Source organism: Salmo salar, chromosome 03, assembly GCF_965601325.2.
Source record: "Salmo salar chromosome 03, fSalSal1, whole genome shotgun sequence".
NCBI classification, from domain to species: domain Eukaryota; kingdom Metazoa; phylum Chordata; class Actinopteri; order Salmoniformes; family Salmonidae; genus Salmo; species Salmo salar.
In genome coordinates, this window is record NC_138293.1 from 61,780,001 (window position 1) to 61,805,219 (window position 25,219).

The 25,219-nt window shown below is 43.2% G+C and overlaps 1 protein-coding gene across 1 annotated transcript in view; it reads right to left on the minus strand.

Moving 5' to 3' along the window:
* LOC106600989 (gap junction gamma-1 protein) overlaps nt 1-24,245 on the minus strand; it is a 38,646-nt gene extending 14,401 nt beyond the window's left edge. Inside the window, exon 1 of the mRNA XM_082973659.1 lies at nt 23,215-24,245. The gene's annotated coding sequence lies outside the window, so the exon portion shown is untranslated. The remainder of the gene's footprint in view (nt 1-23,214) is intronic.
* Nucleotides 24,246-25,219: the final 974 nt, after the last annotated feature.

Sequence of the window (25,219 nt, forward strand, 5' to 3'; positions counted from 1 at the left end):
GGCCTACAGATTGTGAGGAATTCTGTGTTTTACAGCATCCAAAAGGGAGTGAAGGCAACTATGTTCAACTAACATACATATGGAACAGCTTGTTCCATATGTATGTTAGTTGAACAATCTCTCAGGCTGTCCTTCCCCTCTCTGGGGCTGCGTGGCACTGTAGGCATCTGGGATTTCTCCTCAACTTGAGAAAAAAACACTACACGTGTAAACAAAGTGTCCGACTCTATTTTTCCAAGAGCTCCAGTATTAAATGAACAATAAAATACTGTATTTTGCCAAGAGCTCCTGTATTAAATGAACAATAAAAGACTGTATTTTGCCAAGAGCACCAGTATTAAATGAACAATAAAATACTGTATCTCCTCAAGAGCTCCAGTATTAAATGAACAAGTAAACAAACAAAAGGTCTCACACATACAGTCTGGTTCTTTCTTTCACAACAAACACGCGCGCGCGCACACACACACACACACACACACACACACACAAACAAACAAAAGGTGCAACAAGGTGAAATAGAGAGGCGACATACCCACATTCCTAGCCCAGTCAGCCTCTCCTTTGTCTTTCAGCCTGTTTCTGTGTTTCCTCTGCATCTCTTTATCTCCTTAATGTTATTACTCAGTCTCCTTTAGCAACTCCTTAAACTAACTTGAGCTGGCGTCCCAGTGCCCCGGTCTAATCCCAAGCGCACTAAACAACACAAAACACAGATGACCCCGGAGCCATGTGCTTAAACAAGGAAGCAGTGTGTATGTCTAACCAAGTGTGAGGCGCTGATGAAAGAGAGAGGAGAGAGAGCACCCCGTCTCTCTGAGGAAAACACAATGTTCCCCACTTTCCCTTCATCTCCTCAGAACTGGGTCATGGATGGTGGTGGGATGGGGTTCTATGGTAAATCCCCCTGAAGAAGAGGGGGGTAGACAGTGATATGGGTGGGGGAAAAGGTGGTAAGAGAGGGGGTAGTGGAAGAAGGTAATATATGTAAGTGGTATTATTGCTAACCGTCCGCGGCAGAAGGAGTGACCTTGTAGAATCTATTAGAATAGACAGTGTATGGGGGAAAAAAGACTTCATGATTAGAATGGTAGGGTACAGTAAGTATCCAGACAGCAATTAATATTAGCAATTAATATTAATAAAATAAGCATTTTCATAAGTATTTTCTTGGTATTGTAGGAATCCACTCAGCAGTGGTTCTGGTGTAGCGTAAATGAGAGTTAAGGGCTATCTCAACTCTGTTCTTATCTCTCTATTGAGAGCGGACAGATTCCTATCACCACATTTCACAGCATCTCACACGGAAAGAAAAATCGCTGGGTATTAACATTCAAATCACATCTCACAAATCCACAGCCAATTTAAAATGTGGACTCTGTCTAGTAACCTTGTTTTTGAAGTGGTGATCTGTCACTTGTGACTGGTCTTGGTTAGTTTGCCAGGTTTATTTATAAATTATTATAATTGATAAATGTATTATCGATTAAATAAAGGCACAACAATATAATGGTACAGCAAACCATTACCTTTAAATGCATATACTCAAGTATGCAGTTCTAAGTTTATATCTTATAAATCTAATTACTTTATTAGATGCAGACTTTAACCATAAAACTGTAATTTCATGGAAGCCTTTAAACACCAAAAGCTTTCCTGAGATTCTTGTCTGTAGTTAGTGTTCAGGAAATGAGTCGACCTGGGGGTGAAGTGAGGCTAGGAGCACTATCAGCCTGCACTGTAAGCACACACACACACACACACACACACACACACACACACACACACACACACACACACACACACACACACACACACACACACACACACACACACACACACACACACACACACACACACACACACACAGGAAAGTGCACCGGCACACACCTCCGCACCCCCGAGCTCCGACTCACTTGCGAGCTCCTAGAAAGATATCTCATTAGCAGGCAGGACAGGAGGAGGGGAGGAAGAGATGGAGGAGAGGATGGGGGAAGGAGGAGGGGAGGAAGAGATGGAGGAGAGGATGGGGGAAGGAGGAGGGGAGGAAGAGATGGAGGAGAGGATGGGGGAAGGTGGAGGGGAGGAAGAGATGGAGGAGAGGATGAGGGAAGGTTGAGGGGAGGAAGAGATGGAGGAGAGGATGGGGAAGGAGGAGGGGGGGAAGAGATGGAGGAGAGGATGGGGAAGGTGGAGGGGAGGAAGAGATGGAGGAGAGGAAGAGATGGAGGATGGGGGAAGGAGGAGGGGAGGAAGAGATGGAGGATGGGGGAAGGTGGAGGGGAGTAAGAGATGGGGGAGAGGATGGGGAAGGTGGAGGGGAGGAAGAGATGGAGGAGAGGATGGGGGAAGGGGATCTTAGAGTTCATGTGAGTGTACAAGGGAATGCACATGTGCTTGCGTACACTTTAGAGAGTTATTGTGTACGTATATTTGTCCTCTGTCTGAAATCCTATTAATGCACAGCGGTCTAAGGCTCTGCTTCTCAGTGCAAGAGGCGTCACTACAGTCCCTGGTTTGAATCCAGGCTGAATCACATCTGGCTGTGATTGGGAGTCCCATTGGGTGGTGCACAATTGGCCCAGAGTTGTCCGGGTTTGGCCAGGGTATGCTGTCATTGTAAATAAGAATTTGTTCTTAACTGACTTGCCTAGTTAAATAAAGGTTAAATACAGGTTGTTGTTTTATTGTTTCTTTTTATTTCTTAAATATTTTTTTATATGGTCTGTGACAGACAGGATGGTAAAGGCAAGGGGTTCATGGATGTTCCACTGGAAGTGTGTAAAATATTGCTTGTGTGTGTGTGGTGTGTGTGTTTGTGTGGGGGTGGGATCATGAAAGGTATAATGGAAAGCCAGGTACTGTAGTGAATGTTTAGCATTTGTGAGTTGGCTACGTACAGTATGAATGGGTTATAATACAGAGATAAAGGTCCTCCCAGCTGTAACTAACTACAGGGAAAATGGTGTGGATGGAGGGAGTCCACTTCAGGCTGAAAAATGCTTTACTGTGTTTGTGAGCCAGGATGGGAGTGAGTGTTTCTTGTTGTGTCTTGAGGCATGAATAGTGTGTGTGTGTGTGTGTGTGTGTGTGTGTGTGTGTGTGTGTGTGTGTGTACAGAGTGCTTTGCCTAAAGTGACAGGTATGGGGGTAGAATGGATGAGTGTGTGTGTGTGTGTGTGTGTGTGTGTGTGTGTGTGTGTGTGTGTGTGTGTGTATGTATATATATATATATATATATATATATATATATATATATATATATATATATGTGTGTGTGTGTTGTGCAGTGGAGGCTCCTCAGATGAGGAAGGGGAGGACCATCCTGCTCAGTGAATAAAAAAAATTAAATAAATAACATTACAAAACATTACCTGATTAAAACACACTATTTTTTGCAATGAAGGTTTACAGTAGTCTCAACAGCACGAGGGTGATAAATGTATGGTCCCAGCTGCCTTGAGATCATTGACAAGATCCTCCCATGTAGTTCTAGGCTGATTCCTCACCGTTCTCATGATCATTGCAACTCCACGAGGTGAGATCTTGCATGGAGCCCCAGGCCGAGGGAGATTGACAGTTCTTTTGTGTTTCTTCCAATTGCGAATAATCGCACCAACTGTTGTCACCTTCTCACCAAGCTGCTTGGCGATGGTCTTGTAGCCCATTCCAGCCTTGTGTAGGTCTACAATCTTGTCCCTGACATCCTTGGAGAGCTCTTTGGTCTTGGCCATGGTGGAGAGTTTGGAATCTGATTGATTGATTGCTTCTGTGGACAGGTGTCTTTTATACAGGTAACACGCTGAGATTAGGAGCACTCCCTTTAAGAGTGTGCTCCTAATCTCAGCTCGTTACCTGTATAAAAGACACCTGGGAGCCAGAAATCTTTCTGATTGAGAGGGGGCCAAATACTTATTTCCCTCATTAAAATGCTAATCATTTTATAAAATTTTTGACATGCGTTTTTCTGGATTTTTTTGTTGTTATTCTGTCTCTCACTGTTCAAAAAAACCTACCATTAAAATTATGGACTGATCATTTCTTTGTCAGTGGGCAAACGTACAAAATCAGCAGGGGATCAAATACTTTTTTCCCTCACTGTAGCTGGAGGACAGCTATTTTCCATCCTTCTCTGACTACATTGACTTCATTACAAAACCTTGGAGGCTCGTGCTGCTCACCCCTTTTCATAGACCTACATGGTAAGTATGACAACTTCCGGAGGACATCCTCCAACCAATCAAAGCTTTTGCAGTATGAACTGACATGTTGTCTATCCAATCAAAGGATCAGAGAATGAACCTAGTACTACGCATGTGTGATTTAGAAGCTTGGTGAGTTGGTGACATCGTTGGATAGATTGAGATTTAAAAAAAAAATATTATTCCATTCAAACTAGTTTCTTCAAACTACAGGAGACGGAGGGGGTAGATTATATGTTGTTTTCTTGGCTTTATAACTTTATTTTAGTGTCAAGTTATTGCCATTTGTGCCCTGCTAACTTTAGTAGCAAGTAACTAGCTAGATACTAGACGAGTGGAGTTTTTTTTCTCACCAGAATGGCTAGTTAACACTAACGTTGTAGTGGAACAACACAGTGGAATTGTTGTTGAAGAACCCCTTTCAATGCACACATCAGATTCAAGCTTCTGAGAAAAAGACGCATTGATCATGTGATGGACGAAGGTCTGCGTATTCAAACTGCGCAACACAACAAGAAGATAAGAAGAAAAGGGGATACTGCATATTTGGCTTTTTAAGGGACACGTTGTGAAGGAAAGTTCCGCTAACAAGGGCAATTAGTACAACTTGAAAAGGTAATTGCATGTTACTATGCTTTACTTGCTGAGCATATGGAAGTTTCTACTGTCTTCTCTGGGATGTAGAAATCAATTCAGAATGATTTGATAACTTCTACCGCATCATCCATTAAAAATGAGATTAAAAGAGAGGTTGACGCATGGCAAATGGATGAAACCACAGACATCAGGTGTCGCGCGCAGTTGTTAGTTATCATCAGGTATGTGGATGATCAGGGCGTTATTCGGGAACGCTTCTTGGGCTACTTTGATGTGTCAAGTGGGCGAGATGCGCAGTCTGTGTTTGAATATCAATTCTGAGTTTTACTCCATGGAGAAACTTGTTGCCCAAACCTAGGATGGCGCTGCTGTAATGGAATGTATCTTGTATTTGTATTTACAGCCAAGGTCCTCCTGTTCCCTGATTAAGAGGGGATGACCACTCCACTACCAGTGTCAACTCTCTCCTGATATGAACTGAAACAATGTCTCATCTGGCACATTGAATGTTCCCTCTTAATTTTCTCTCATTACTGTATGTAGAGTCAATCACAAAATCACATTATTTCACATCAATGTGATTTTAATCCTCATTCTTAACTCATTTGTCTAACTGTGTAGTGTTATTGTTTGTCTTCCCAGTCAAATCTTGCCCTGCCCTCAGTGGAAAAGTTATTCTCCAACACCATCCATCCATGATGAGCCTGTCCTGCACTGAACCCTCTGAACACCTCAACCCCTGTCCTGCACTGAACCCTCTGAACACCTCAACCCCTGTCCTGAACTGAAGTCAAGCCTCTGAACCCCTCAACTCATTTCATCACTGCTGCGGTCCCTTCCCAACAGTGTGTAAGTAGCCCTCTCATTTCCATTTCCCATTTTACTATAAATGTCTTTATTAAATGTTTTAGGTTAAAATAATGGATTTGGCGATTTTTGAAAGACGCTTTGTCGTCTGTGCAGTCCGCGCTTCTACCGTGGGTCTCAAGTTACCAGCCTCCACTGATGCAGTAGTTATTCTCTAGGGTAGAGAGGTAAGAGACAGTGTGCAATACACACACACTCACACACTCACGCACTTCTCAGGTCCAAACCACCATTACCATTCAAATAAGATTTAATACATCACTCAGCAGTTTCCTGGTTTTGTTTAGTCTAAATTGAAATATACTTTGTAAAGTATTTGTGGCGACTTGATTAATAAGCGCTACTTAAAATACCTTCCATTGAACAAGGGTTGTTTGGTAGAGAAAAACGTAGATGTAGGAGGAGGGGCTGTTTTTATGAAATAACATCCTGTAGACTCATTAATGTCAAATCTGTTTCCTAAATGAGGATGTGTTTTAGTTATAGAGATGGACTACCATCTGGCTGTGTTGGGATGCATAATGTCCAGGGAGTTGGGGGCACAGCCTGGCTGCTGGTTAGGGAGGGGGGAATTGGGGTGAATTGGGGGCACAGCCTAGGTGCTGGGTACTGTGCCTGGCACCCCCTGGGAGGAAGGCAGGGGGGAGAGAGGACAGTGGGGGTGGCAAGGCTTCCTTCAAACCAAGTCAGGACACAGCTCATAAGATATGTCATTACTATTATTAGCAGTAGTGTTATTAGTATGAATAATATTTACAGCTTAAGGTTTATTTACAGCTTGTCATAGCTGCGCTCACACGATGACTTGAATTCAGTGCCTTATCATATTTTGGTGAAAAAGGAGAACTCAGTAACCCACTTATGCAGCTGGATTTCCACTGAGTTAACTGAAGCGAGATATTTAAATGGCATCAGTCCTGTTATTAAAGCAAAGCGAAACATCAGACAAATGGGGAGGGGCAGCGAGTGCAGTGGTGGTGTGTGTGTGCCTGTATGTATGTGCATGAGGGTGTGTGTGTGTGTGTGTGTGTGTGTGTATGGAGTGGGGGGTGTAGCAGCTGCAGCAGCTTGCACACTGGGTCTCTAGTACTGTGAGAGACATTCTGTCATCTGAAAGAAACACTGACAGATTTAAAAGCAGAAATATGGTGGCGTCTCTGTGGACACCATTGAACTGTACTGGGCGTTGCATTTGACTCACACAGCAGTATGTGGATGGGAATGTAGTCAATGTATACACTGAGATAGAAAACAGACTCTGTTTGGGGGGGGGGGGGGGGAATGATATGGCGCGTGTGTAAAATAAGGGTCACACTACGAGAGTCGCTGCATCGTTTTGGGAAGAGGCACTGCGAGCTTAACGCACTCATCAAAGCGTGCAGAAATCTCCACAAGGGCCCGAGGGGTGAAAGACAGTCTTGATGATTGGGTTTGGAAAGAGAGAAAAAGATAGAGCGAACCATCCACCTCTTCTCTCCTTCCACCTCAGTGGTCTTATCTTATCCCCCCATCCCTCCAGCCCTCCTTCTCCATGCCGACTATCTTTTAAACAAAGCCATGCTAACCACAGATAGTGAAATGATGCCCTATCCATACATTCATACATTAGCTAAGAAAAACCAGAAAGCTGAGCGATTCTCACACATGGCAACACGAAACACACACACACACACCGACTCCCCCACACAAAGGCAGCCTAGCACGCATGGAGCCCACAGTCTTACGCCAGTAGAGTGTGTATGAATGGAGCGCTGTGTCTGTCTGTGAGCCCGTGGCACCATGGACCCAGTAGACACAATGCTGCCCTACCAACTCATTCCCAGCCTTGCATCCAGGGCACAAAATGGAGCTGTGTGTGTGGACTCTGAGAGGGGAAATCATCAGCTCTCTAACAAGGTTCTCCCCATCCCCCAACTCCCCATCCCCCAACTCCCCTCGCTACCCAGCCCCCGTCCACCACAATGTCTGTAGTGGAGCTGTAGCCCCCCCCTTCCTAATCCCCCACTACCAAGGCCTCCTCTCTTCTCCTCTCCCATCCCCCTCTTTCCTCACCAGAACTCCTCATCATCCAACGAAGACCCCGAGGAAATAGACTCCCTCCTTCTACATCTAACACACAGCATCAGTGTGTGGGTGTATGTCTATTGCTCTTTGTAGCATGTGCAGTATGTCATTCAACTCTTACCCTCTGTGTCCAGTAATTAGGTGAGTCAAATGTTGCCAAATACAGACCAACACATATGAATTATTCTGTAGCTGACTCCTGAATTCAGGGTGGGGGGGGTCATTTATTTTTAAGGCAGACACGCCTCTGATGTGAGATGTGCTGCTAACAAGCTGTGCAGAAAGGCCCCTGGAGATAGGCAGGAATCAGAGACTGAACCAGGGTCGATACACACACACACACACACACACACACACACACACACACACACACACACACACACACACACACACACACACACACACACACACACACACACACACACACACACACACAGGGAGAAGATTCCCTTATTGATTAGATTGATTTCCAGTGAGTCCATTACAGCAGTGTTTGGTAGAGACTAAAGATGATTAGAATGGTGATTTATGACTGGACAAACCGCTGTCAGAGCAGAGCAAACCCAGATTAACCTGAGAGACAGTGGGATGGGAGAATGGGAGGGGAAGGAAGAGAATATGAGAAATTGGTCAGGAGAGTGGCCATAAAGAGCATTAGGATATGATTTCAAGCTCCCAGAAGCCCAGTTCTAATGTGTTAGTAGTTGGAACATCGCCTGAGGCCAAAGCAGACCTGAGAACTGCCAAATGTGCTCACCCCCTGTTGCTCTGTCACAGAGCTGAATGCTCCCAACTGACCTGGGATCTGAACATATTCACCATCTCTGCTCCAGATACCAGCGGAGGGCTAATCTGTATGGGCTGTTTCATGTCCTTTCAAATTAAAGCCAAATGACAATGAGAAATGAATACAAAACGGTGTGTTGCCAATTGCCATGATTGTTGACATCGGCATGGTAAAAACGGAACAACACAAATTAGAAATTGATTAGTGAGTGAAATGAGTGTAATATTATTAACAATAGGATGGAGGAGCACCTGACATTTCACTTTACAACATGTCATTAGCTGAACCTATTATATTTTCACTGGTGCTAAATTGGCACTTAAGCTATTGTCATGAGCTGTGAACATTTAATTTGGGGTGTGAAAATGACTAAATCCTTTCAAAACATGCATGAGTTATTACAGAAATTAATTAGCATTGAATAATGAATGAATCAATGTTGGCTACCCCCTCTGGCAGAGTCAAAATAGACATCTTACATACAGGAGGGTGCGTTAACTTTAAGGTCCAGTGGTCTGTACCTCTGTTGACTCTGTCGACTACTGCTCAGCTTTCAACAACATAGTGCCCTCCAAGCTCATCACTAAGCTCAGGGCTCCGGGTCTAAACCCCTCCCTGTGCAACTGGGTCCTGGACTTCCTGACAGGCTGACCCCAGGTGGTGAAGGTAGGCAACACCTCAACCACGCCGATCCTCAACAAGGGGGCCCCACTGGGGTGCGTGCTCAGGCCCCTCCTGTACTCCCTGTTCACCCATGACTGTGTGGCCACGCATGTCTCCAACTCAATCATCAATAGCCTAGGCCTTTAAGTGGCTAGGAATTTTGATCAAGGACCCAAATCTCTAAGAGAAAAAGGATCAACATGGTCAAGGTTTATCAAACAACATCGTTGAATTTGAGAGACATTCAGTAGAGCTGCCCTATAAACTATAGTGTATCTTTTTCTGATGTGAAAGAGTTCCCTGTTTCAGAAAAGAGGAAAACGCAGCTGGTAGTAATTGGTAGTGACATCCCATAGCTAAGTAAGGGATTAAAAAATTGAAAAGTATAGGACTTTCCCTGGAAAAAGAGTTTCCCATGGATTTATTTAAGTGAGACCCCTAAGGCCCTAGAGCAAGATTCCAACACCAACTTATTCAATTGAAACTAATAGAAGCCAAATTCAAGAGATGGAAAGCATTATGTTGAACTAAGCAATCACATTACCTTCTACAAAAGACTGTGTGTGCACCAGGGAGGAGAGAGGAATGGAGCACAGAGTGGAAGAGTAAGGGAGGAGGAGTAGAGTCACTATGAAATGAATATGGGGGCACATCAGATCTCTCCCAAAAATGTTAAAGTGAATTCACAAAAAAAATCCCTTATTGACCTAAAAATGTTGTAGGCTAAAGCATAAGAGTATACCACGACTACACCATTGTAGGCCTACTGTTGTACAGTGTGCTGTCTCACATCCAAGACCACACACTGTGATGCTTATTGTTCAGGCAAGCAGACGAATAAAGGCTTGTTCATTGGCCATGCCAGTCTTAGTTTTCATGTAATCTCATTGTTGTCGTCCTCCACAGAAACCAGTGTTTTGAAGGAGAAGCATGCTCCTTTCCAATAATGATAACAGAGACGCGCTGAAGGATTACAGACTTGGGCTGAAGAAGCACAGTCCTGGATCACTATGTGTCTCTCTGACTCCAGTTATTATTCATGTGTGTAGCCTAAGTCTTGCCAGGGCTACCAGTGACTCCACACACATAAACGGACCAGTTTTCCAGTATAGGTCCCTCACTGGGTCAATAACTGGATGGCTTGGGGTGGAGAGTGTAGGGGAGAGGACCGGATGCTCCAGGAGTCCTCTGCTGCCAAGATCAGTAGACAGAAGACGAGATGAGATCCAGACATAACTCCACTGCCCCAGCCAAGGACCCCTACTCAGTCTCTCCCCCATGCCCCCACACCAAAACATACTTTATCACCTTCAGATAGAACACATTCCCCATCAGCCCTTCCTTTGTCGTACTGTAAACAGTCTTGAGTTAAGGCTGTTTATGTGAGAGGCTCTTTTCCCTCACATCTCTCTCCCTTCCCCGAATCCATGCCCTTCCCATGTGACGGTGGAAACCAGACATTTTAAAGTTAGCCCTTGAGCTCTTCTGTCAAGCCCATCTTTAAAAAAAAAAATACATGAAATCTCAAAGTTTGCTTTGAGGCTATCGCCCATTATTAGCTAGCATGCTAGCATCTGCGTAGCCCTTTGGGATTTTTTTCCTATCTATCACACCACCAGATAATCGCCAGACCCCGTGGCCATGGAAACCCACTTGTATTACTTTGTTTAAACATGACTCGGGGGGGGGGGGCAGAAGAAGAGACTGTGGGGGTGGGGGGAGAGGACAGGACCGGACCGTCCTGAGAGAGCTAGCTCATGGCCGTTGGAAAACGACGAGCGTGCCATTAGTTTGTTGTTGTTAAATTCTTGCCCAATCGTTTCATGTTGTTGTCAAACTGCTTCTGTGCGTAGCTGATGGCAGGCCGACAGGCTGTGCCTGTTCATCCCACTACCATCTAGAAGGCAGCGACAGTACAGATGCATCAAGGCTGGGACTGAGAGACTGATAAACAACTTCTATCTCTAGGCTATCAGATTGTTAAATAGTCACCACTAGCCAGCCTCCTCCCAGTACCCTGTCCTGAACCCCAGACATCATCACTAGCTGGCTACCACCCGGTACTCTACCCTGCACCTTAGTGGCTGCTGCCCTATGTACATAAATTGAGTGAACTCTGGTCACTTTAAAAATGTTTACATATTTTTTTTACCCACTTCATATGTATATACTGTATTCTAGTCAAGGCTCATCCTATATAACTACTGCAGTACACCGTTTTCTATTCATAATGTCTATACACACCAATCACATACATATACATTATTTATACTCAGGTCCGGAAGCTAAGTTCCTGCAATTCTATCCATTTTGCTATGGGGTTTTGTACTGTCTATTTATATACTGTATTCTCCAAATAGCTCATTCTAATATTTCTACTACTGTACATTGTATTTTTAGTTACACTGCTTATACACACCGCATATTTATTTATATTCTGGATTCTTGACATAGCTCACTCTAATATATCTACTAATGTATTGTACATATCATTCTTAGAAGATCTTGTGTAAATTCATCTGGTGTAGATGCATACAGATTCCATTTTGATTACTGTTACAGTGCTATTTGGGTTGTTCATTTGGATTACTGTTACAGTGCTATTTGGGTTGTTCATTTGGATTACTGTTACAGTGCTATTTGGATTACTGTTACAGTGCTATTTGGGTTGTTCATTTGGATTACTGTTACAGTGCTATTTGGGTTGTTCATTTGGATTACTGTTACAGTGCTATTTGGGTTGTTCATTTGGATTACTGTTACAGTGCTATTTGGATTACTGTTACAGTGCTATTTGGGTTGTTCATTTGGATTACTGTTACAGTGCTATTTGGGTTACTGTTACAGTGCTATTTGGGTTGTTCATTTGGATTACTGTTACAGTGCTATTTGGGTTGTTCATTTGGATTACTGTTACAGTGCTATTTGGGTTGTTCATTTGGATTACTGTTACAGTGCTATTTGGATTACTGTTACAGTGCTATTTGGGTTACTGTTACAGTGCTATTTGGGTTGTTCATTTGGATTACTGTTACAGTGCTATTTGGGTTTTTCATTGGATTCATTCTGGCGTTTCTTAATTTCTTTCTTTTTACTTTGGATTATGTGTGTATTGTTTTGTATTGCTGCACTGTCGTTGCTAGAAACACAAGCATTTCGCTGCAGCTGCGATAACATCTGCAAATCTGTAATCGCGACCAATAAACATTGATTTGATTTGTTCCATGATCTGTTATTGAAAGTTATTATGTTACAGGGGCCTTACTGGCAGCTTGAAGAGAATAGGTCAATGAGTGATAAAGAGAGGCTTAGACTAGGGCAATGTTAAACTATTGTTTCTACTGTGATAGCCTTAAACACAACCCATAGCTAAGACTGACCACCCCTTGTCTCTCTGCCTCAACTCAGATCATGGAGACAGTATCAATCAGGAAGGGCCTTCAGAGTAGCCTTCCATATGTAGTTGGTGCTGACTCCCTAGAGTTTGAAGGGGAAAGATGGGATTAATGCAGAAGGGTGACTAAAGCCCAAAAGTTGAGAGGACAGAAGAGTAGTCTGACGGTGTTCGAGTCATTTTCCAACTGACCTTCTCCACCACAGCGAGTCAGGCCAGTAAAATATGCATGTTTACAAAGCTAATGGCATATCAGCATATAGATGTAGCCTATTTCAGGGAGAAGAGTTGTGGAGAACGTCAGTTTGGTGATTCGTCTGGGATGTGATCACAGTATAAATGGAGAAATCCCTCTTGAATATTTCAGCCCATTGGAGACAATGTACCTGTCTGATCAGATCTAGCATGTGAAGGACTAACACTGTAGTAGCTTCACTTAGCGTGATTGTTCAACCATTTAACAGGAATTACCATCTCTGATATCATTTAGGAGATCTATCCACCGGTCTGCCTATCCACCATATGGAGTTGGGATGGACAGCTACGTGACCAAGGACAGTGGGATGTCTCAGAGAAATAACCCTTACTGCACATATACAGTGGCAAGAAAAAGTATGTGAACCCTTTGGAATGACCTGGACTTCTGCATAAATTGGTCATCAAATTTTCTCTGATCTTCATCTAGGTCACAATAGACAAACAGTCTGCTTAAACTAATAACACACAAACAATCATATGTTTTAATGTCTTTATTGAACACACCGTGTAAACATTCACAGTACAGGGTTGTAAAAGTATGTGAACCCTTGGATTTAATAACTGGTTGACTCTCCTTTGGCAGCAATAACCTCAACCAAACATTTTCTGTAGTTGTGGATCAGACTTGCACAACGGTCAGGAATTTTGGACCATTCCTCTTTACAAAACTATTTCAGTTTAGCAATATTCTTGGGATGTCTGGTGTGAACTGTTCTCTTGAGGTCATGCCACAGCATCTCAATCGGGTTGAGGTCAGGACTCTGACTGGGCCATTCCAGAAGGCGTATTTTCTGTTAAAGCCATTCTGTTGTTGATTTACTTCTGTGTTTTTTTGTCGTTGTCCTGTTGCATTATCCAACTTCTGTTGAGCTTCAATTGGCAGACAGATAGCCTAACATTCTCCTGCAAAATGTCTTGATAAACTTGGGAATTCATTTTTTTGCCGATGATAGCAACCTGTCCAGGCCCTGAGGCAGCAAAGCAGCCCAAAACCATGATGCTCCCTCCACCATAGTTTACAGTTGGGATGAGGTTATGAGGTTTTGATGTTGGTGTACTGTGCCTTTTTTTTCTCCACACATAGTGTTGTGTGTTCCTTCCAAACAACTCAACTGTAGTTTCATCTGTCCACAGAATATCTTGTCAGTAGAGCTGTGGAACATCCAGATACTCTTTTGTGAACTTCAGACGTGCAGCAGTGTTTTTTATGGATAGCAGTGGCTTCTTCCGTGGTGTCCTCCCATGAACACCATTCTTGTTTAGTGTTTTACATATCGTAGACTCGTCAACAGAGATGTTAGCATGTTCCAGAGATTTCTGTAAGTCTTTAGCTGACACTCTAGGATTCTTCTTAACCTCGTTGAGCATTCTGCGCTGTGCTCTTGCAGTCATCTTTGCAGGACGGCCACTCCTAGGGAGAGTAGCGACAGTGCTGAACTTACTCCATTTATAGACAATTTGTCTTACCGTGGACTGATGAACATCAAGGCTTTTAGAGATACTTTTGTAACCCTTTCCAGCTTTATGCAAGTCAACAATTCTTCATCTTAGGTCTTCTGAGATCTCTTTTGTTCAAGGCATGGTTCACATCAGGCAATGCTTCTTGTGAATTTCAAACTCACATTTTGTGAGTGTTTTTTATAGGGCAAGGCAGCTCTAACCAATATCTCCAATCTCATCTCATTGATTGGACTCCAGGTTAGCTGACTCCAATTAGCTATGGAGAAGTCATTAGCCTAGGGGTTGACATACATTTTCCAACCTACACTGTGAATGTTTAAATGATGTATTCAACATAGACAAGAAAAATACAATAATTTGTGTCTTTTATTAGTTTAAGCACATTTTGTCTATTGTTGTGACTTAGATTGAAGATCAGATCAAATCTGATGACCAATTTATGTAGAAACCTAGGTAATTCCAAAGGGTTCACATACTTTTTCAACCTGCCTCTGTGCGTAGCTGATGGCTGTGTCTGTTTGTTCCATAATCTGTTTAGATGAAAGGTCATTATCTGACAGGGGCCTGACAACTGATTGACAGCTGATTTGAAGAGATTAGGTCAATGAGTGATAAAGAGATGCCTAGATTAGGGCAATGTTTACTGCGATAGCCTTAAACATAACCTTCAAATTGACCTTCCCTTCTCTCTCTCTGCCTCAACTCAGATCATGGAGTAGCCTTCCATAAGTAGTTGGTGCTGACTCCCTAGAGTTTGAAGAGGAGAGAAAGGGATTTATGCAGAAGAGTGACTAAACCAGACAAGTTGAGCGAAAGGACAGAAGTGGACAGAAGAGTTGTGTCGAAACAGCAAGCTTCAGTCAGCTGTTCTAGCACACTCTACTGGTGTTTTTCAGTCATTCAGAAAGTCCTAAACTTAATTTATTTCTTATTGGTCAAGGTCACGCTACTCGTCCTCCTGCATGAGGTCTCACACCTTTGTAGTTTGGATGTTTTATTGTGCGTGCAGCTTAACGTAAGTGCCAAGAGATCTTTATGTCTTGTGGGTTTGGAGCCAAGTAGCGTCTGTTGTAAATAATTGTATTGTGTTGAGCTTGTTAGTTAGCTCGTGCTCCCATTAGCGTTTCTGCTAGCATTAGCATTTGTATTCAGAATGCATTAGGATTTAACATGCTTATTAGCGATTAGCCGTTTGTTAGCATTTGTCATGCATGGTGCCAGGCTATATTATTTGTGTATATTGCTCATGCTATAATTAAGCAACCAGGTCCAGAGAGGGTGTGGTATATGGCCAATATACCATGGATAATGGCTTTTCCTTTGCACGACGCAACACAGAGTACCTGGATACAGCCCTTAGCCGTGGTATATTGGCCATATACCACAGCCCCCCCAAGGTGCCTTTTTGCTATTATAAACGGGTTACCAACGTAATTAGACCAGTACATAGTCATTCTGTGTCATACCTGTGGTACACAGTCTGATATACCACAGATTTCAGCCAATCAGCACTCAGGGCTTGAACCACCCGGTTTATAATCTGGGCTATATTCGGTAGACATTTCTACATTGCTGTATTTCCTATATATTTGTTTATATACAGGACCTCTAGCTGGAGCCTGTTTGCTAGTTCATTTATGCTAGGCCTTATTACAGTGTTGTACACTAGCTTGTACTTTCATGTCATGCATATCATATCAGTGCTACAGCCTACATGTATTTATCCTTTTTCAGAACCACAATCATTCTCAGACACAATTAATGTCCGTTCTCACTGGATGGGATTCTCCATTATCTGAACCAAGAGCGGTCAGATGTGTGTATGAATGTGGACATCTCCTTCCATTAAACTCCCCTTAACCTGGCCATGCGCCTCATCCTTGTTCTTTAGGCTGGTAGCGGTTGCTTCCGGGCTTTAAGCTAGCACCTGAGGTTTCTTCTTACATTCACTGTCCTTCGATTCTCTACAACCATACCCATATCTTTTGAGTATAACAGAGTCATTTTCCAACTGACCCACCACACCACAGCGAGTCAGGCCAGTAAAATATGCATGTTTACAAAGCTAATGGCCTATCAGCATATAGATGTAGCCTATTTCAGGGAGAAGAGTTGTGGAGAACGTCAGTTTGGTGATTCGTCTGGGATCTGATCACAGTATAAATGGAGAAATCCCTCTTGAATATTTCAGCCCATTGGAGACAATGTCTATATTATCTAGGAGAGCTATCCACCGGTCTGCCTATCCACCATATGGAGTTGGGATGGACAGCTACGTGACCAAAGGCAGTGGGATGTCTCAGAGAAATAACCCTTACTGCACATGTAGCCGTGGCTAAAAAGAACCCCATACCAGCTTGTCTCTCACTCTACCATTTTGGTCGTGTGTACTGCAGACCCTTATAGATGCTCAATGGACCGAAAGGATTCTCTTGGACAACTCAGAGTTGCAAGACCCTTTGGTTTCAGACTAGACATATACAGTGTACTGTATGTTTTCCGCTGCTCGTCCACATCTATTCGTTAAAAGATCATTATGTCAGATTTGACATAGACATGAATGAATACCATAAGCTAAAACACTTGTGTCAGCAAAGAAGCAAATCAAATGTCTCCCTCGCCTTTCCTTCCCCCTCTGTGTAGCTGTGTCTGGCTGCCGGGGAGTAACAGGTTGTCTCTGCTGCGGTGGCCCCTGAGCTTGGCTGTTGTGCTCAGCTCTCCTCTCCTGCTGACGAGGACAGAGAGAGACAGAGCCTATGCAGCCACGTCTGGCCCAGCTAAGCCAATGGGGCATGAGCAGTGAACGCTGCTGGACAAATCCGTGCGTCCTTCGCCGTGCACAGCACTGTGACACAGATCCCCTACTGGATTCTTATAGACGACCACCTCAGTCTCTGTGCCCTGCAGATGACCCTTGCGAGTGAGCTGATATTGCGTGTGTGTGTGTGTGTGTGAAAGGGCTTTTTCTGTGTGTTGCAGCGCAGACAACCTGCTGATAATTTGTCACAGTGTTACAGCGTGTTTCACCTTAGTGTCATACTGTGTGTGTGTGTGTGTGTGTTTGTGTTAGTCTAGAGCTGCTTATTAGCCACAGAGCTTAGAACTCAGGCAGGCGAAGAAAGGCTTTGGTTTAAGGAGTCAAGATACAGCTATCTCAATATAATATGATTCACTGAGTATGCGATTATGTTTGAACAGTGCAACAGTGCATCCTCCGTCCTGACTATATTTCACCCTAGCAACAGCTGCACCTCACACGCAAACGTCCACACACGACACACATAGATTTCAGTTTCATTGAGTGAATGACCAGCGTCTTTGTGGTGAAAGTACATTCCTTCCTACTGTGTGTAGTGCAGCCAGCCTTTCAGGCTTTGCGGCTCCACCCCTTTAGTGACTTGCGGGCAGTAGACATGAGACCCGTCGCCACGCATTGCGGGCCGTGCCGTCTCCTCCACGCTTGTACGCAAATGCATCATGGCGCCCTGACTCATGAGTCTGAGAAATCTGTGTGAATATTTATGTCAGAGCGTAAACGTCTCTGTGTGTATGAGCAGTGTGTGAATCTGTGTGTGTGTGTGTGTGTGTGTGTGCGCGCGTGTGTGTGTGAATCTGTGAGATTGTGTGAGAGACTGTGTGTGTGTGTGTCTGTGTGTGTGCGCGCACGTGTGTGTGAATCTGTGAGATTGTGTGAGAGACAGTGTGTGTGTGTGTGTGTGTGTGAGAGCGAGAGAGAGACAGACACTGTGTGTGTGTTACACGAGGCACATGTGTCTGAGCGGATCCCCATGCTCAGCAGTGACATTCCCAGTGGGAAGGAGTCTCATGGCTGTATGCATTTGCTGTGCTGCTCACCTCTCCTTAGGAGCACACACACTGAGGTAAACCAGACATCAGTCTGTACACACACACACTGAGGTAAACCAGACATCACAGTCAATACACACACACACACACACTGAGGTAAACCAGACATCACAGTCTGTACACACACACACACACACACACACACTGAGGTAAACCAGACATTACAGTCTGTACACACACACACACACACACTGAGGTAAACCAGACATCACAGTCTGTACACACACACACACACACACACACACTGAGGTAAACCAGACATCACAGTCTGTACACACACACACACACACACACTGAGGTAAACCAGACATCACCGTCTGTACACACACACACAGACGCCCGCATGCACACACATACATTTTCCTTTGCATTACAGACCTTTATAACACTGATATAAAGTTTATGATGTCTGGTCTGACGAACATTCATGGCTCTCTATAAGCCTGTCTTCAATACCTGAGGGGTGAATGAAAATTAACAAAATGACACAGTTGACTTTTTTCCCTGAAAAATTACCCTGATAAGTATGGGTGTATGAATCATGACGATACGGATTCTCTTAGTTAGGAAAATGACCAATTTCTCTTGCTTAACAAAATGAAAGACTCATCGTTACACGTGGAATGTCAACTACAACATTTGTGTTTTAAGGGGGGGTGACTGCAGGGGACTTTCTCCTCAGACTGACGTCAAGTCATCATGAGTCATGAGGACACGATCCCTCCCCACTGCTCACTGTGTAGTTTTGTTGGAATGTCCGGAAGGGTTGGGATGAAGCAGAAGTCAAATTTCAGTTGGACCTTTTGTGTTTCGATTTGCCAAATAAAGTGACGCTAATCTTGTGTTCTGGACTACAGACGCCACACCGCGTTTCTGTGTCAGTGTTAAGAACAAGCCAGAACAAATAAAGTGTGTTGTTGCAGTGCACACTCATTAATCTTACAAATTTATTAGAAGGAGAAAAAAAAATGAATTTTTAGTTAAGAGCAATTTTTTAAAAACAGCAAGGTCAAAGTCTTCGAAGTAATCGATCTTTCTCAAGAAAGCAAATTTCATTTAACACACCCATATCCCCACACACATTTAAAAATCCTCTACTCGCTTCCTTCACTCATATACAGCATGACCTTCCGTCAGTGGATAGAGGAATGCTTTGTGTCACAAAACGGTGGTCAAGTGTTCAATGAATTGTCCCAATATCTTACTGAAATTGAAACCGTTCTAAGAGACGAGCCAAACTCATAATCCAGAGCAAACGGTTTCACAAAACCAGCTCAATCCACAACCCATAGCCAAGATGTTCTACAAGACCAGCCCAATCATCATACCAGAACTGTTCCACAAACATAAACCACATTAAAACCCAGAGACATACAGCATCCCCCCAAAAAGAACATATGCTGTTCTAATTTTGACATAACTACATACCAGACCAAAACTGTCAGTTACACACAAAACCCAATTTACAATAACCATTTACACTATTCGATAAAACAGGCCCCTTCATTCTACTTTTAAGATTATTCTCAGTCTAAAAGCACTAGCCAAGAGGAAAATGGAGGGAATCTAAAGCGTTTGCATTTCAGACACAAAGCCTCAGTCTTATCTGTCTGTGTGCTGTGTGACCAGGGTTAAATCTGAGGTGTGTTTACGTCTGCTAAACTGGATATACACATAATGCCTAGGCATTTCAGCTCTTGTGCCATGCAGCTAGAAAATTGGACGGAGAGTGAGGAACCCTCTACAATGACATTCACCATCTAAATTTAAAATCCTTTTCTGAAAGAGCACACTACGTTTTCAGGACATCTTTTGCAACATACAGTCCGTCAGCGTACACCATTATTCAGACCTAGACCATTTTTAGGTCCATGATTAGCCTACTATTTTACAACAGCTATGATTTATTTTACATTCTACACTATTACTCAAGGGGAGATTAATCTCTCTCTTCTAGCACTTAGCAGACTCTAATATCCATGATTTATTCCATTCGTTTATCCATTATTTGTATTCTCTACAGTATAAGTCTGGACCAGTGGTTTCCACCAACAGATGATTCAACAGAGAGCAATGTGTGTGTTTTGAATGAAAAAAGGAGAAGAGCACATCAGTCATGATAATAAAGAACTGATGGGGGGATGGTGTTCATTCGTCTGCTGCCACACAGAATCTGCTACTCATCCCTCTCTCAGCACTGGGGCCAGGGAGGCTGGTCTCCCCGCTGACCCCCCTCCTCCCTGCAGTGGCCGGGTCTCCCACCCACTCTCCAGGGACTAAAATGAGAGCTCAGGATTAAGGGGACTGGTCCGGGGGTTGTTGGGGGGGGGGACAGAGAAACTGCCTAAAAAAAATGTGTACCACAGTCCCATGGTGGAAATGAAGAGAAATGCCAAAACACACCTTGTAAATCTAAAAGCAGAGAGGAGGACAGGAAGGTATTGGGAAAACAGGGCAAATTAGAGGATGACAATGGTCATTTCACCAAAGGGGAGACACAGAATAAATACATGTCATCTGTATTTAATACAAACCAATACGTAGGATTCATGACTAGAGCTTTTCTGTTGGTGCTGGGCTATGTAAAATGTATCTATATTTTGTAGACAGACATTGTATTGTGTTTCTGCAGCTTGGTGCAAAGTCATTGTAACACGTTGAAGTCAATCCCAGTCTGACAGTGTAGGATACGACACAGAAACCGGATGTATACTGAATCAAAATATAAAACGTAACATGCAAATATTTCAAAGATTTTACTGAGTTACAGTTCATATAAGGAAATCAGTCAATTGAAATAAATGATTTAGGCTCTAATCTATGGATTTCACATGACTGGGAATACAGATATGCATCTGTTGGTCACAGATACAGTACCTTCAAAAAAAGTAGGGGTGTGGATCATTAAACCAGTCAGTATCTGGTGTGACCACCAATTGCCTCATGCAGTGCAACACATCTCCTTCGCATAGAATTGATCAGGCAGTTGATTGTGGTCGGTGGAATGTTGTCCCACTCTTCAATGACTGTGTGAATTTGCTGGATATTGGCGGGAACTGGAAAGCGCTGTCGTACACATCGATCCAGAGCATCCCAAACATGCTTAATGGGTGACATGTCTGGTGAGTATGCAGGCCATGGAAGAACTGGAAATGTTTCAGCTTCCAGGTATTGTGTACAAATCCTTGCGACAAAAGGCTGTGCGTTATCATGCTGAAACATGAAGTGATGGCGGCAGATGAATGGCACGACAATGGGCCTCAGGATCTCGTTTGTGCATTCAAATTGCCATTGATAAAATGCAACCATGTTCATTGTCCGTAGCTTGTGGCACTCTGTTCAGAAGGTTGTCATCAGCAAACCTCTCACCCCCACACAACGCCATACACATGGTCTGCGGTTGTGAGGCCGGTTGGACGTACTGCCAAATTCTATAAAACAACATTGGAGGCGGCTTATGGTAGAGAAATTAACATTAAATTACCTAGCAACAGCTTTGGTGGACATTCCTGAAGTCGGCATGCCAATTGCACGCTCCCTCAAAACTTGATACATCTGTGACATTGTGTTGTTTGACAAAAGTGCACATTTTAGAGTTGCCATTTATTGTTCCCAGCACAAGGTGCACCTGTGTAATGATCATGCTGTTTAATCAGCTTCTTGATATGCCACACCTGTCAGGTGGATGGATTATCTTGGCAAAAGAGAAATGCTCATCAACAGTTGGACAACATTAACAGGGACAACATTTTAGAGAAATAAGCTTTTTGTTTGTATGTAACATTTCTGGGATCTTTTATTTCAGCTCATGAAACATGGGACCAACACTTTACATGCTGAGTTTATATTTTTGTTCAGTGTATATTTAATGTGCATAGGGGATAATGGTACAGGAACTCATTACAGTAACATAAGAATGGAATATCCAGGCTGTGTCTGGGGTTAACCATACTAAAGTGATGGGAGTGCCTCTGACTGAACCAGTTACAGATAAATTAAATATATCCAGGGAGAGGGAAGTTGGTCAAAATTAATACTTGCATGGATTAGAGAATCAGGTGGTTAATAAAGCAACACCCACAGAATGGAGAGAAACGGAATAGGTGGCGATGGAGAGGGCCATTTCTGAAAATCACGGAATGCCTTTCTTCCATTGTCTACGACTCACTCTTTTGCTCCTTTAATTTAAAAAAATGATCATCATTTCATTGTTATATAACACTAATGTCATAAAAGTAAAATATAAATCATGTTTAATGTTACCATATTCGCATGAGACAAAAACACAAGATATTTTGAATAGCCTAAAAACAAATAAAAAGGGATCTGTATATCTCGACCTACATTTCCCATGTGTATTGTCTTATTGTGCAAAAGGTGCAGTAGTAGTAAACACTAAACACTATGAACAGTAGCTAACGCTCCAGAGCCTATTGTCCCCAACTCATTGACTGTGGTTACGGAACGTTTGTTAATCCCATGAACCGAGCGCACTGCACATGATCGTTAATGAATCTATGAGTAGCCAAGCACTAGTTCCTAAAGGCTATATACATTTAAATTAATGAATACTAAAAAAGATCATCGTCATCCAACTGTCAATATTCTGTAACAAAGAATAGGCTAATGAAGCGCTTATTGACATGCAAACCGAATACACTTATTTGAAATAACCATACAATAAACCGGTGATAGACTATTCATTTGAGATTGGCAAACGGATTGCACTCACAAACTAGATTTACGTCGCGCAATTTAGCCGCGACATTCTAATCCGCCTCTCCAACCACATGTGCATGCAGGTGTGGTCGGTTGAGGGTTGCCCTCCTGGTGATACTAAGGCAACATAACAGTGAAACAGGCAATGCAAAATGTATATCACAAATTACGAAAAAACACCATGAAAAAAAAATGTGCGTTCGATTTGCCATTGTTGCAAAGGCGCAATTGTTACCCAAGGCTAACCAAAACGCACTACGGAACACAACCTCGTGCAGACAATGAATAGGCAAATAAAGAGCAGTATCGTTATTGTATAGGGTAGAAATTCTTACCGCTATGCGAGTCTGTGAAGATGCTTTAATATAGATGCGGTGTTCCCGTGAAATTGTTTGTCGGTTCTGGCCTTACACACAGTCCAAACTTTAATTTTTGTCGGTGTTGATATGGTTGGCTCCAATTCTCAAGAGAACTTGAAGAGTATCTCATCGCATCAGGGAAAGCTTGTGCATTATTTGTCCATGTTCCTATGATAACTATTATTCTCTCATGATACAAGTACGTCGATTAAAGCAAAGTTCTCTGCTGCGTAAAATGCATGCCAAATCCCAATGAGCGCATTCCTGAACAGTCTACTGTCTTGTCATTTCCGTAGCCTATTAGGAAAAGTGGGATACATAGTCAGTTGTCCAACTGAACGTATTCAACTGAAATGTGTCTTCCGCATTTAACCCAACCCCTCTGAATCAGAGAGGTGCGGGGGATTTTCTTAATCGACATCCACGTCTTCGGCGCCCGGGGAACAGTGGGTTGACTGCCTTGCTCAGGGGCAGAACGACAGATGTTTTACCTTGTAGCTCGGGGATTCGATCCAGCAACCTTTCGGTTACTGGCCCAACGCTCTGGTAGGCTACATGCGGCACTTGTCGGGTCTAAAGGCTTCTTTGCATATGGAACAGTGGCATGAGCTTCTCTGACAAATTCTTTTGTTCATGTCAGTCGCTGAATTGGGTTGCCACAATTCAACATGTCTAACAAAGCCATGAATCGCTCACATCTTATTGTTCCTTCTTTGGTCGCTTCATCGTCGGAAAACCAGAGAGTTGATGTCTTGTGCAGGTGTTTTCAACTGGTCTAATCCACCTCAATCCGACAGTGACTTCTCCTCTCGTATGTATTACGGCAGGCGAGCGTTTGTTTACCATGTGGCGTGGCATAGTCGCTGGCTAGACTTCGAGCTGACACGTTTTGGTTGAAAATACTATGGACATCGGAGAGTGACAGCTCGATTTTCTGTCAGAAGCGCAATGATGTCGATGCGATGCGAAAGAACAGTGGGATGTTGCGCATCTTTGACAGTGCGCGTGCCCGTCAGGTTACACGTTTGGATTTTGGTGACACAACTCATCATAAACATCACTGCACGTTGAGGAGCCAATTCCTTTGCATTAGCAAACAACTATTTAAATATGAGCTATATCTAGGGGATGGAACATTTCAATGGAACAAATTAGGTTGTGTAAAAGTTAGTTACCTTACCTTGAACTGTCTGCAGAATTAAATGTGCAAATATTGTGATTGTGATAACCTAATTTTGTAGGCTATTTCTTCTCCAAATGAACTTTTAAAATATATGTTACAGTAACCTAATCCCTATCTAATTCCCTATTAACTCACAAGCCCATAGAATGTTGACATTTCCTCAATGGCCAATTCAAAATCGAATTGACTGTACTTACCCTAAAAATGCCTGATGTAAGATTTACGTTTCTTATGAAAGGAGCTGTTGCGCTGACAACCCGTTTTCTACTTCTTCCATCACAGAGAAGCGCGTGAAGAGACACGGAAAGTTCCAACGGTAGAACAATGTAGGTCCTTTTAGACATAACCTTGGGGCAATGAAATGGAGAGTGACAACGGAACCGGGTTCCCGCTGTGACCAGTGGCAGTCCCTCATCCTCTCTCCATAGTGATAGCGCCTCTTCTCTCTCCTGTCAAATCAGGACAGGCTTGACAGGATTGGTTGGGTCTGGGCTCTGCCTGTGAGGGCGCCCAGAGAAGAGGCTGATGCCAGGTTTACACTCGTTCTTTCTGTTCAGTTGCTCAACACCAAGAGCCTGAGGAGAGAGGAAAGTTGGGATCCCAATACAACTTTGATGACTTCACTCGGTTGGATGACCCATAATGCAGAGTGTACAGTGAGGGAAAAAAGTATTTGATCCCCTGCTGATTTTGTACGTTTGCCCACTGACAAAGAAATGATCAGTCTATAATTTTAATGGTAGGTTTATTTGAACAGTGAGAGACAGAATAACAAAAAATCCAGAAAAACGCATGTCA